This window comes from Cryptomeria japonica, chromosome 3 (assembly GCF_030272615.1).
Source record: "Cryptomeria japonica chromosome 3, Sugi_1.0, whole genome shotgun sequence".
Classification (NCBI taxonomy): domain Eukaryota; kingdom Viridiplantae; phylum Streptophyta; class Pinopsida; order Cupressales; family Cupressaceae; genus Cryptomeria; species Cryptomeria japonica.
Window position 1 is genome coordinate 370,602,717 of NC_081407.1, and position 12,919 is coordinate 370,615,635.

A 12,919-nucleotide genomic window follows, 5' to 3' on the forward strand; every position below is an offset into this window, starting at 1 on the left:
TGCAAACCCCCTTCCATTTCCCTAGGCGTCCACTTTTGAGGAGATATATGAACAACTTTATTGAAATGATATTACACTCAAGTCATCAAGTTAAAAATAAAACATTAGAAGCTTAAGTAAATAATTAAAATATTTCACTTCGATTATAGAAAGCACTGCAACAACATTGAAAACCAATTCTGACCACACCACAAAGAAATTGAAGTAGTAGGATGATGATTGGATCCAACTCAATGACTTACAAAAAGTAGACGTGTTCTTTATTAAGTTTGGAGAACAGCCCAGGAGTTATAAAACACTTCTAAAGTGTCATTTGGCATCATTGCTGATACGAAGCCTAAAGATCTAAGTGACAAAGAGGCAGTATGGTGATGTAATGGGCCAACCAATAGAAGAACTAGAAATATCTGAAGAGAAGGAAAACATGGTACAAGATGAATTGACACAAGACCTGGTATACTTGTGGGAAGTATCCATCAACTCGTATGTTCAAAGGGAGGCTCTCCAATGAGAGGTCCTTGAGAATGCCATCCAAGATAGCCTCACAGTAAACGATGCGGTTGACCATCTTCTCTGAAGACTACCAAGGTTGTTGGCATGTAACTTTAGTGTCCTTTGAGACCTTTGGGAAGAAAAGGACCGAGAGCAATGAAGGCAGCAGATACTACAACGATACGAGGAAAGGAACCGGAGGGGCGAAGAAGAACTTGACACAAATAGACGTTGTACCTTCAGCAATTAATGCCCTTGCAGCCCAACAAAGACCAAACATGTACTATAAGAGGTCGAAAGAAGGGAGAGGGGTCGGTGAGGAGATCTCTTAGGCTTAGAGAACAAAGTGAATAATGACGGTTCTGAAGAATCGCAAAGCCTAGCAACAAGTAAAAGTAGAAGTGTCCGCCGCAGTCATAGTCCAAAGAGACAAAAACCATCTGGCGAAGAAGGCACAACACGTCGTACATGGAGTGAGTGGGAGGAAATTGCAAGGAACCTACCACTTCCTGACAAAGTAAACAAAGATCTTGCTGACCAAACAAACAATCAATCTATACAGTCAGTATTGGACGAAGAGGATGAAGAAGACCTTCAGGACTGAGTCCGCGGAGAGTAACCAGTTCGTACAGCAGGTATAGGACTAAGAGGATGGAACAAACCTTGAGAACGAGGTTGCCAAAATACTCAAGAATAATCTATACTGCATAGAGAACATATCCATATCAGAAGAACCAAGAATAGGGGGACTTGAGCTGAAGACCCTAGGGAGGAGAGAGTCCAAAAATGAGGAAGGTAACCAAGGTGTAGGGGACATTGTCGGTGGGTGCATAGAGGGCTTGCACATGGTCGTGAGTGCAAATGTAGTACCAGAACATCGAGAGCAAAACAGTCCAATCAGGTCCTGGGCACACGGTACATACCGACCAAGAATGATGGTACCATACTAGTCTCTCGTACCAATACTAGTACTGGTCTCCTGGTAATATGGTTTGTAGGGATGGCCAAGAGATCAAGTCTTCCCATATTCTATTTATTGAAGTTAGTACTGGATCAATACTTGCATACCAATAAACATGGACTCTCCATTTGTTAAAGGAGTTATCACTTTGAGCTAAATATGTATATCTTAAAATAGTTTATTTTTGCACATCTTCAAAAAAGGTACTGAAAACATGGAGAAATTCCACACACTACTAAATATTTAAAATATCATAGCATACTTCTGTAACACAATGATATTATATATTCCACAAGACAAGTTGGAGTAATGTGGATATAGGTAGGCTAGAATATGTTGTCTTACTCTTGAATGCACAAAAACTGAAACTGATGTATGAGTGGCAATTATGAAAAATGGCATGTGCCATGAAGGTCTGCATGGTCCCAAAGGCCTTCATTCAGGCTTTGTGGCAAGGCTTCACTCTTGATCCCACCTTGCATCGTGACAAGGAGTGTACCAGGGGTGCTGCACCCAGACCTTATTGGGGGTGCTGCCCCCAAGCCAAGGGGCAATGCTCTTCAACCTTACTGGAACTGCTGCCCACAGACCCCCAGTGTAGTTTTAAAAAACAAATAATATATTAGGTTTATACGTTTGGTTTGTCGAGTCAATCCCAATTTTAAGTAGTGCTCCTATGGTCGTAGCAACATTGTAGACTTGTCTGAGATATGAACATAGGATCCCACATAGAGCTAGTGATGTTAGGTTGAGTGATATAAGCTCCTCACTATCACAGTTTATGACTTCATGTTGTGATTTTTGTTTTTGATGTCACGGATATTATAATCCAGGAGTTTTGCATACTTAAAACACTTGAGAATATTTATATATTTAAAATTGTATCTGATTTTGTACTCATTTGATCAATGTAAAATAGTGTATGCGATCAAAGTGGCTTCTACTTGATAAATTTATACTTTATTATGTCTTAAAAATTGATTTATTGAAAGGTCCATACTAAAAGCTTTAAACCCTTTAAAAACTCAATATTTCATGATCTTTCGATTTGCTGAGTCTTTGTCGGATCTGAATGCTGAATCCAAGTCCTGTAAATATGGTCAATGCTGGTATGTGGCAAATAAATTCCTCAAATATGTGAGTTTTGTTGGTAACTTCAAACCTCATATCCAGTTCCCGATTTAGCTGTTCTTAAAAATTATCACCCCTTATTTTCAGTACAAAATTCCAATTTTTTGCAATTGTGGTGCTGTACAGATTGCATGGTACATCAACGATAAAGGTAGAAGTGGTTGCACTCTCTATTGGACCCTGACCAGAAACAGTCCACAATTCTACTCATGGTACAAGTTTACAAGTAACCATGTAAACATTTCTGAATCTTGGTGCAGCATACATTTTACTATTTTATCTTTTATGCCTTTCTTAACCTGGATGAATCTAACATCTTATCTATTTATAAATTAACCGCATCTCCTAATGTATACAGCATGACATAATTTTATACATAAGACATGGAAATGGGTAGCAGTAATTTGAATCGCTATCAACCACCTATTCTCACTGACGCTTAGAAATGCAGAGTGTTAAGATGTTATTTCCACATCGAACATCTAAATAAGAAATAAATGATATGTTACACATTGTTTAAATACCCAGGTTGCCTCCAGAATGCTAATACCCTAACGGTAAACAATTACTGAATGTTTATGACTTTCTAACGGTAAACAATTACTGAATGTTTATGACTTTCTAATCTTCAAAAAAGTAGTATCACGGTGTCGATTTGGGCAACCATATGTAGCACACAAGCAATACAAAAGATTACGAATTCACTAGTAGCAAATTAGCAATACTGATTTAAAAATATTTTTCTTAAGGCATTTCCCCTAATTCTCCGCCCCATATTTTTATGTGTCCTATGTCTTGCTTTGAATTTTTCCGTTCCTATTTATTTACCCGCATTTTATTTGCCTTACTTTTCTGAATGTATGATATGTTTTCAACCCCTAATCTATTAGTCTTTCTTAATTGACCCTTACTTTTTCAGCCGACCCATCCCTATGATCCTGAAAACCATACAACAGACATTATGCTACTCCATTCCTCTTGTCCTGACCACATCCATGCACAGAACTTACAACGAATCGGATTTACCATTCAACAAACTAAATTGTCAGGTAACAGTATTTTGGTCTTAGTATCCATACTGGTATAGCTCAGGTATCTGTGCAAGACCTGTACCAACCAGGTAAATCTTGAAAAGACACTAAGTGACTACACAAAAGGCAAGCTCAACTCTCATTTTACGGTCACCTTTCATGAATGCTCATGGTCGAAATCTCGCCGATCTTGTCTTCTAGCTTCAGTGTCATGCTATTCCTATGTAAAATGTGTTTTTTTGTTCCCAAAGAGAAAGAGCTCGCAGTAAGTTGATATCTTTCCTTGAAGGTGACTTGTTAAGTGTTCTTCGTTTTATGTTGAATCTTCACATGGGTTTTACTTTGTGTTTTTTTAATTTATATTTCTGTTTTTTCAACAAACAATTTCAAACTTCTTTGCTTTGGTATATTCTTCTTGTTATTGTGTTTTATGAAGCTTGCACTCACAGGTTTTCCCAGTTTGCAGCAATGGTAGTAAACTTAAGTTGTCGGGGCGAAGGGGTAAAATACACTTTCTAAAGTGACAATTTTAGCTTTTGGAGGGAGCGAGGTGATACAAGAACAAATTCCAAGTGGAGAGGATTATAATAAGCAACATAGCGAGTATGATGTCAAATACAACAGTTAATACAATCAGATGAAAACCTTCTTTGTACAATTCCTGTTGTTGGCTCAAACTCCAATTCTTTCCCAGCAAGAACAATGAGAGGGAGTCAAAAGCCCAAATTCTTACTGATATGAAGAACAAGAAAATGAGTTGAAAGACCTCATTGAAATCTTATCGTTTCTGAGGGAGAGGATGTTGTTTAGGGAGATACCTTGATGTTCGGCTCCTACCCTGACCTTGCCCACTTCAAATCGGCTCCTACCCTGACCTTGCCCACTTCAAATCCCTTTTCGCCTACTCGTGTCTTCAAACATTTGTCCGAAACTGCTTAAAGAAGTAGAACACATGTATTTCCCAACCCTCTCCTACATGATGAACTTCTTTAAATTCTTCTTTGTCTTTTTTGAATTGTTTTTGCTGCCTTTTCTGTCTCTTCCCTGGCAATGGAAAAACAAACTCCTCCAATTTCAGAGAATATTCTTGAACTTCCAGAACTTTTTGAAACAAATCATTTGGGGCAAGTGAAAATTGTCTCAACTACTAAAACTGGTAAATGGATCTGGGTTAATGCCAAACAGTTTAGGGGTATCTTGAAACGTAGACGTGCTCGGTTAAGATATGCACAGGAGAGAAAAAAACAATATCATAAGAGCAGTAATCAGAGTCTCAGTTGCAAAGGTCACTCCAAGAAATCCCCTTGGTTAGGTAGAGGGAGTTACATGCCCTTTCGTAGCAGCGACCCTGGCGACTCTGACGTTTATAGCCCTATTTCCACTCCTCTAACTTGGTCATCTAAATTATATGTGCAAGAACTATTAAATGCCAAAAGGAGGTTGGAGGCTTTGGAGGCTAAAGAACAACAAAAAGAGATTAAAATATAGGTGTTGACAGCAGCTTATAAGTCCCTAGCAGACAACAATAAAGTATTAAAAGAACAAATATCATTTATGCAGGATGCGCTTGTTGTTGGGAAATCTGAGTGGCAAAGCATGAAGGATGGATGGCAAAATGTGAAAGATAAATGGCGAATTTTAAAGGTTTCAGTAGCAGCACATAGTGAGAGGCTTAATGCCAAGGCATTCCATGGTGGGATGGAGGAATCTTTGGATCAAACACGCCGAATTAAGAAGGCAGAAAGCATAGAAGGTAAAAGCAGTTTCTCAGAAGTTACCAAAACTTGGGCCAACATCAGCAAAGAGACTACAAACATGGGTAAGGAAAAAAAAATTCGGGTAGACGAAACACAAGATAAAGAGCTCAAAGAAAGGCAAAGAAGAGCAACAAATGTAATCATCAAGGGAGTGAGGGATTATGGGAAAAATGAACACACTCTTGACCTTGCAAGAGACTTCTTAAGAGATATGCTACTTTGGCAAGGGCAAATCACTAAATCTTGGAGAGTGGGTAAATTATGTGATGGGAAAAATAGGCCTATAAAGGTTATCTTAACAAGTGTTCGCGACAAGCAAAATTTGTTAAGTAAGAAGCAACTTCTAAAAGGTACTCATTTTTTCTTGGATGAAGATCTAACTATGAGACAACTAGAAGAAAGAAGGGCTAAAATGGCAAAGATTAGGGCAGCTAGAGATGAAGGAAAAAGAGCATGGTTGTTCAATGGCAAAGTAGTAATTGCATATTTTGGTCCCCAAAATAGGACATAGCAACAAGAGAGCAGCAAAACAACAACAACAAATGGAGCTGGGTACATTGCAACAAAAACCTTTCAGCCACATAGAGATGAAGACTTAGCACCGAGTCTTGCATCCCAAGGCAAATAGCAATCAAGATCTACCCAGGCCTCTTTGAGTCTAGTTTGTTGGAACTATAGAGGCTACCCTTGGAGACATGGACCTGGGTTAGGGCCTATTGCGGAAGGTAGAGACGTTATTTGTCTTGTTGAGACTCATGAACACGAAGGTTGTAAAACTCCCACGTTCAAAGGTTATTCAAAAATGACAGTGTGGAACAAAGCAGCTAGCAATGGCAAGGGTCATGGTGGGATATTGGTGTTAGTGAAAGAAAAAGAAGGGCGTCTCATTCAGCTTGAAAAAGAGGACTCCAATAAACAGTTTTTATGGTTTAAGATCTCAGAAAATTACAATTTTATTAGGATTGCAGCATGTTATTTTGCTCCGCAAGTCTCCAAAACTTACAAGAAATGTGGTCTTGACAGCAAAGACCCCTTTGCTGCCTTAAAAAAAGATATTGATGTGTTCTCTCAGCTTGGCGAGGTCCTCCTTGTGGGGGATTTCAATGCTAGAACTGCAAGTGAACAGGCTTGCATCTTTAGCTGTAAAGATGATTGTAATCCTATTTGGCTCCTAGAAGAAGAAAATCATCAATGGGAGAGAGTGTCAGAAGACACCAAAGATTGCAACCAATTTGGGGAAGAGTTGCTTACTCTTTGTGGCATGTTTGACTTAATTATCTATAATGGTCTGATTAGATGGACAAATTCCAGCAATTTCACTTGCAACACTTACAATGGGGTGAGTGTGGTTGACTACGTTGTTTGTTTGCATAGCCTATGTGAAAAAATCAAAGATATGGTGATTGGTGAACATTTATGGGACCTCAAATCAGATCACAAACCGATCTATTTAAGTATTGTTTGGGCAGAAAAGAGGTATTATGTGGAAAAAAATCAACCTTCTCTACAACAACATTCAAAGGGCAAAATTCTTTTGACGCAAGAAAATGCTTGTATCTTCCAGGCTGCTTTGGAGAGACTTCTTAAATGGGAGAAAAAGACATTTCATGATCTTAACAGTCATAAGTTAACAAATCTGATCCATGTGGCCCTCTCAAAATGCAAAAGAACAAAAAACAAAAAATCTGAGACAAATTGTTTCCCGGTGAATGCTTGGTTTGATGAGGAATACAAAATGGCTAGAAGAGGTTTAAGAAAGTCAAATAATAAAGAGACTCACATCAAAGCTTACAAACAGATTTTAAAGAAAAAGAAAGCTGATTTTATGTGTACTAGGAGGGAAGAGTTAATTTTTCTTAGCAAATATAATCCCAAACTTTTTTGGAAAGAGCTGCAATCAAAAAAGAAACAGATTGACAATAGTATCACAACCACTTAATGGTTTGATTATGCTAGGCAACTTTATGAACATGATTTGGAGGTGGCTCCCACACCCTTGGTCAACATTTCTACTAATCTTTTCACCGTGCAAGAAATTGAATTGGGTATTAAGAAATTGGGTGTTGGTAAAGCTAAAGACTTAGGTGAACTTCAAGCAGAGTTTCTCAAGTGGGGCATGAAAGTCCTTGCCCCTCATATTGCAAAAATATTTAATAACATCATTCCTCATGGGTTTCCTAAAGATTGGACTACAAGTCTTGCTATACCTCTTTTCAAAAGTGGAGATGTCAATAACCCCTCCAACTATAGGACTATAATGATCAATCCTTTGTTTGCTAAGTTATTTGGCAGCATGATAGAAAATAGAATCAGCAAATGGGCAGAAGAAAATCATAAACGTGCAAAAGGCCAAGCCGGTTTCAGACCTAAACATTCCAAAGTTGATCATGGTATTACTTTGAGACACATCATCAAAAAAACCTGGGAGAAAAAGGAAGATGTCTTCTGTTGCTTTGTTGATTTCAAAAAAGCTTTTGACACAGTCCCACGTGACAAACTATGGCACAGAATGGAAGAGCTTGGTATCCTGGCTCATCTTAGGGCTATTGTTCATAGGCTTTATGAGGAGGTTAAAGTGAAAATCAAAACTCCTGATGGCATCTCAACTAGTTTTAGGAGTGATATTGGTGTCAAACAAGGGTGTCCTCTTTCCCTTACCTTGTTTGGCTTATACATTGACAAACTTGAAGAATGTTTAAACATGTAGAATGGTGATGGTATTCAATTGGGTGAATTTGTGATAAGGTTGCTCCTTTATGCTGATGACCTCATTTTGCTTGCTAATTTTGCCCTTGGTTTGCAAGAGCACTTATTTGCCCTTGAGCGCTTTTGCAATATTGTGGGAATGCAAGTTAATATCAGCAAGACGAAAATCATGGTTTTCTCAAGTAGAAGGAAACAAGAGCAACATAAGTTTTAATTTGAAGGTAGCATTCTTGAAGAAGTTGTAGATTACAAATACCTTGGAATTGATTTCAACAAGAGTCTTAGTTGGGAAGGTTGCAGGAAGAAGAGAACTCTAGGTGGCTGGAAGGCACTCTATGCACTTCAAAATAGATGCAGAGAGGCTGAGCTTTGGGATTGGAAAACCATCCAAACACTTTTTAGGCTTTTGGTGTTGCCGGTTATTCTATATGGTTGTGAAGTTTGGGCCAGCAGTACCTTAGATTCTCAATGGAAGCAAATTGAGAGAATTCAAAAATGTTTGATCACAAGCAAGTTCAAAATTAAAAGCACGGTCCCATATGATATCATGTTAAGTGAAACGGGTGCTACCCCTATTGAGGCAGCTACTATGGTGCGTCTCATTAGCTATTTAAAAAGAACCGAGCAAATGGGAGAAGATAGATGGCCTAAGGTTGTTGTCAACGACATTTTGTGCAAAAGGAAGAAGACGTGGATGAAACAAAACATCAAATGGTTGAAAAAATGGGATATTTATTTGAACTCATGCCCCACAAACAACAAGGAGATAAAGGTCTTCATTATGGAAAAGTTTTATAAGAAAAATTGGAGTATTGGGTTAGGAAGGAAGAAACAATACTATATTAATGAGTTCAACCCCAATTATGATCATCTTCAAAAAGTCTATATAGGGGCTAATATATCATGGAAGGCTAAAATTCTAATCGCACAGCTTAGAACCAACTCTCACCAACTTCGGTGTGAGACCGGGCGGTGGAAAAGGCCAAAAGAGATTTGGGAAGAAGAAGTTTGCCCGTTTTGCGTCAGCAGGAGTGTGGAAACTGAAAAACATTTTATCTTGGAGTGTGAAGCACTTAAAGTCAGCCGGGAGAAGTTTGCCAATTTCCTAACTGCCAGCACATGGTATAACCTGTTTAGCGAGGAGCATATCGTGAAGATGGGTGCTCTCATCATCAGCGTGAATAAGCAGAGATCAGACCTTAAAAAACTGATTCAGCTTGATCAGATTGTCCCATAGGCTATTCTTAGCCTCGTGGACATTAAAATTCTTTCTTTCTTTCTTTCTGTAAAGAACAAAAGTATTCTTGCTTGCAACATAGAGGTTCATCACACATGATTCATGTTCAAGTGGGTAACTAAATTGGATCTAATGGGCAGGGAAATGAAAATTTTCACATTATGGTGTTTCTTAAAAAACAATTAAATATTAGCATTATTAAGCAAATTAAGATCAATATCAAATGTTTTATGTTTAGAGGATTTATTAAAAAAAAATTGTTCGATGAATTGATTTAAATTATGAATTTCAAACAAATTTTAATAGAAAATGCGAATGTCAAATATATTATACAAATGAGTCAAATATTATACATCTAACTAAATTCAAATAGGTCATTTTATTCAAATCTATTGATTTTAGTCTTTTAGATTAATACAATTCTCAGAAAATAGAAATTTATCTTAATTTCCAGAGTAATATTAATTGTTGTTAGTGTTTAGGAATTTCCAAAATTAAGCAAAAGTAGAGAAATGAACAAAATGAACACACAACACACAAGTACCCTGGGAAAACCTCCTAGGAGGAAAAACCTAGCAAGAAAGATCCTCGGATCTGATTATGCTTTAAACACAATGTTCTGATTACAACACTTATCTCTGATTGTTGTCCAAACAGCAAGTTGCCAAGTTGATGTAGAGTGATGCCCTAGCTGTAGATGACCAAGACATCCATCAGTAGAAGATAACTTCAACAGGCTGAAGCAGCATATGACTAAATGTTCTTGCAGTTCACCAAGGAGCAGATTCGCCAAGTGTAGGAGGGCATATCACATTTAGGAGCAGAGTAGATCGCATTGCATGAGATATGAATTACTTTTCTATATTTTGAAGCACCCACATATATATCTTCCTCTAGATGTAGAACCTCTAAGTCGGCTAGGATAATTAAAATTTATTTATTAATTATTCCCTTAGCACGTTTCATGAAAGCAACATCAACTGGCGTGAGGTATAGGGTCTGCCCTATTTGGAGGGTGGCGTGTGAGAAGGGGCCCAGCCTGATTGGAGGTTGGCGTGTGAGAAAGGGCCCAGCCCTAGAGGGTGGCATGTGAGGGAAAAGGGCCCAGCCCTAAAGGGCGGATTCCAATGTTGCCTTAGGCAATTGGAATCCGCTCTTCACCCTAATTAAAAACTAACAAAATCCACAACTAAATCTCATTGGAAAGCTTCCTAATCAGATACATAGCTTATAAATTCATGTACAACAAAATCTTTATCGACAAAATACCCAAATTTGTTGTTTCATGTAAAGAGAGTCATTCATAATATATTATGAAACATCCTCTGATTTGAACACCTCAACACAATCTAGGGATGCAGCCCAAATTGTTATTATTAGCATCAATTTTTAAAGTGATTAGCAGAAAAGTCCAAACTTTAAAGGACATGGTTCCTCAAATTGCCTCTTAGCCATGTTATATTATGTTAACTAATTGTGTTGCAATAGGATCATTGAGAAATTGAAACTTGGCTCATTAACAATTTTTTTAACTTAATCTCAATTTTGAACTCATCACTTTCTCTCAAAATTGCTCCTATAATACATCTTGCATGAGGCAATTAACATTCTTCACTTCAAAATTATTAACCAAGATACCATGCATTTTTATTTCAACATGATGGACCTTTACATTTTTTAACATATTGCATTCAAAGTAGGTGGTTTTTTAGCACCAATATCTTTGAACATAACATCTTTATTTTGTGATCATACACTTTTTAAAGATGTGATTTTTTAATCCCTCAAATGATAATCCAAATTAGAATCAAATGCATTATAATTAAGAACCAAACTCATTAACCCATTTGATGTTATGTGTTGTGGAATATCACTCCAAACCTTTCCAATTCCAATGTAAAACTTATCATTTATTTATCACAATTTCTTTCAATATTTGTGAAGTTGACTAAAAACTAAGATTGATTTTGTCACTAAAATGATTAATAAAATTAGTCATAAAATCATCCTAGGTAGAATTGGAAAGATTTAGTAAATTTGAAAACCAACTTCGTGCATCACCTTACAACAACTTAACAAATATCTCTAGCATTACATTTTAGTTTTAAAATTCATAACCATTAGTTAGATTGATGAATTCTTGAAGTTGCTTGCTACCTAATTCTAACTTTATTAAATATAGGATTTGAAAAAATTGGAAATACTCACAAAATTCAATGTTTTAAACCTTTATTTTAGGAGCATCTTGGGTGTAATAACAATCTTACATCAACTGGGTTAATCCCGCAGTGCAACGGTAAGTTGAAAAACCATGTTAATGCAGTGTCCTGCATTCGAATCGCTTGTAGGTTTATTCCTATCCCCACCCAAGTGTGATCAACATGAGTCAGAGGAGGTTGGCATGTGGGGTCGGTGTAGCGCACAAGGTTCCACAATGAAGGCCCACGCTAGAGCATTGGGATTGGACTTGCAGACCGATAGAGGCGCAAAGAGTACGGAGACCTATAAAGGCGCAAGGAGTACAGAGAGATAAGGTGGGTGGTAGGCTCATTTTAGTGGAGAGATAAGGGTGATGCACAAGCATAGAGATAAAGAAAATCAAAGGGATAAGGTGTATGGAGCGATAAGGGATATGAAATATGGATAAATGTTGCAAGAGACAAATCTAGGAGATGTTAATACCTTGGCAAATCGTAACCATTTCGATGGGATCCCCCAATGTGATCCCATTGGTTTAAAGCTCCAGTAAAAAGCGCAAGAGACCCGTTGAACCCAAAAATTGGCTTTTGCCAACTTTCAAGGGTAGTTCGGGAAGTTCACAAGCGTAGGACCGGATGCAACTTGTGAAATGACCTTCGGGATATTAGAAGTCGACTCTTCGAATTCTAGAGGGGATGTAAAGGGAAAGAGGAGATACATAAGTCTAACCTAAGGTGATGCGCCAAAGCTTTTACAACACTTTAAATCCCCTTCAGAAATAACAAGAACATGCGACCCCAAAGGATTGAGCACAAAACGCTACAAAATCTTCATTGTTGGAAAGATAACAGAATGCACAAATTGACATAGACATAGGGCAAAATATTTAGATCTTTCTGTGAGAATAACTCGCTAAGGTTCGCAAGGGACATTCCTATTATCTCGTTAGAACTATTATTCCCCATGGATTTTTCTTACCAAATGGCAAAGTATAACTCCAAACCACAAATTACTACAGCTGATTGAAAGAGTAAAACATGATTCAATGACCCGTGCATCTGTGATGAAATTATAAAAGCTAGAAACCATAACAATTAATAGCTACATTCATTTGAGACGACACAGAGTTGTAAATTCATCCGTAAAAAAGAAATAAGCATACAATAGAGGCAAATTGGCCACAATCTGATATGATTTTCCTTCTATCAATTAGTTGGATTACAATGCTAAGGTCTAAACTAAATTTGTAGCTATTTTCTAAGTGTTCTTCTCCAAAAATTGGTAAATAATTGGGAACCCTTTTTACAATGTGCCCTCGCCTTATATAGAGAAAACCTCCTTGATCCAAAAGGGTGGTTGAAACTGAAAAAGGCTCCTACATATTTGTCACATGTACATCATCATC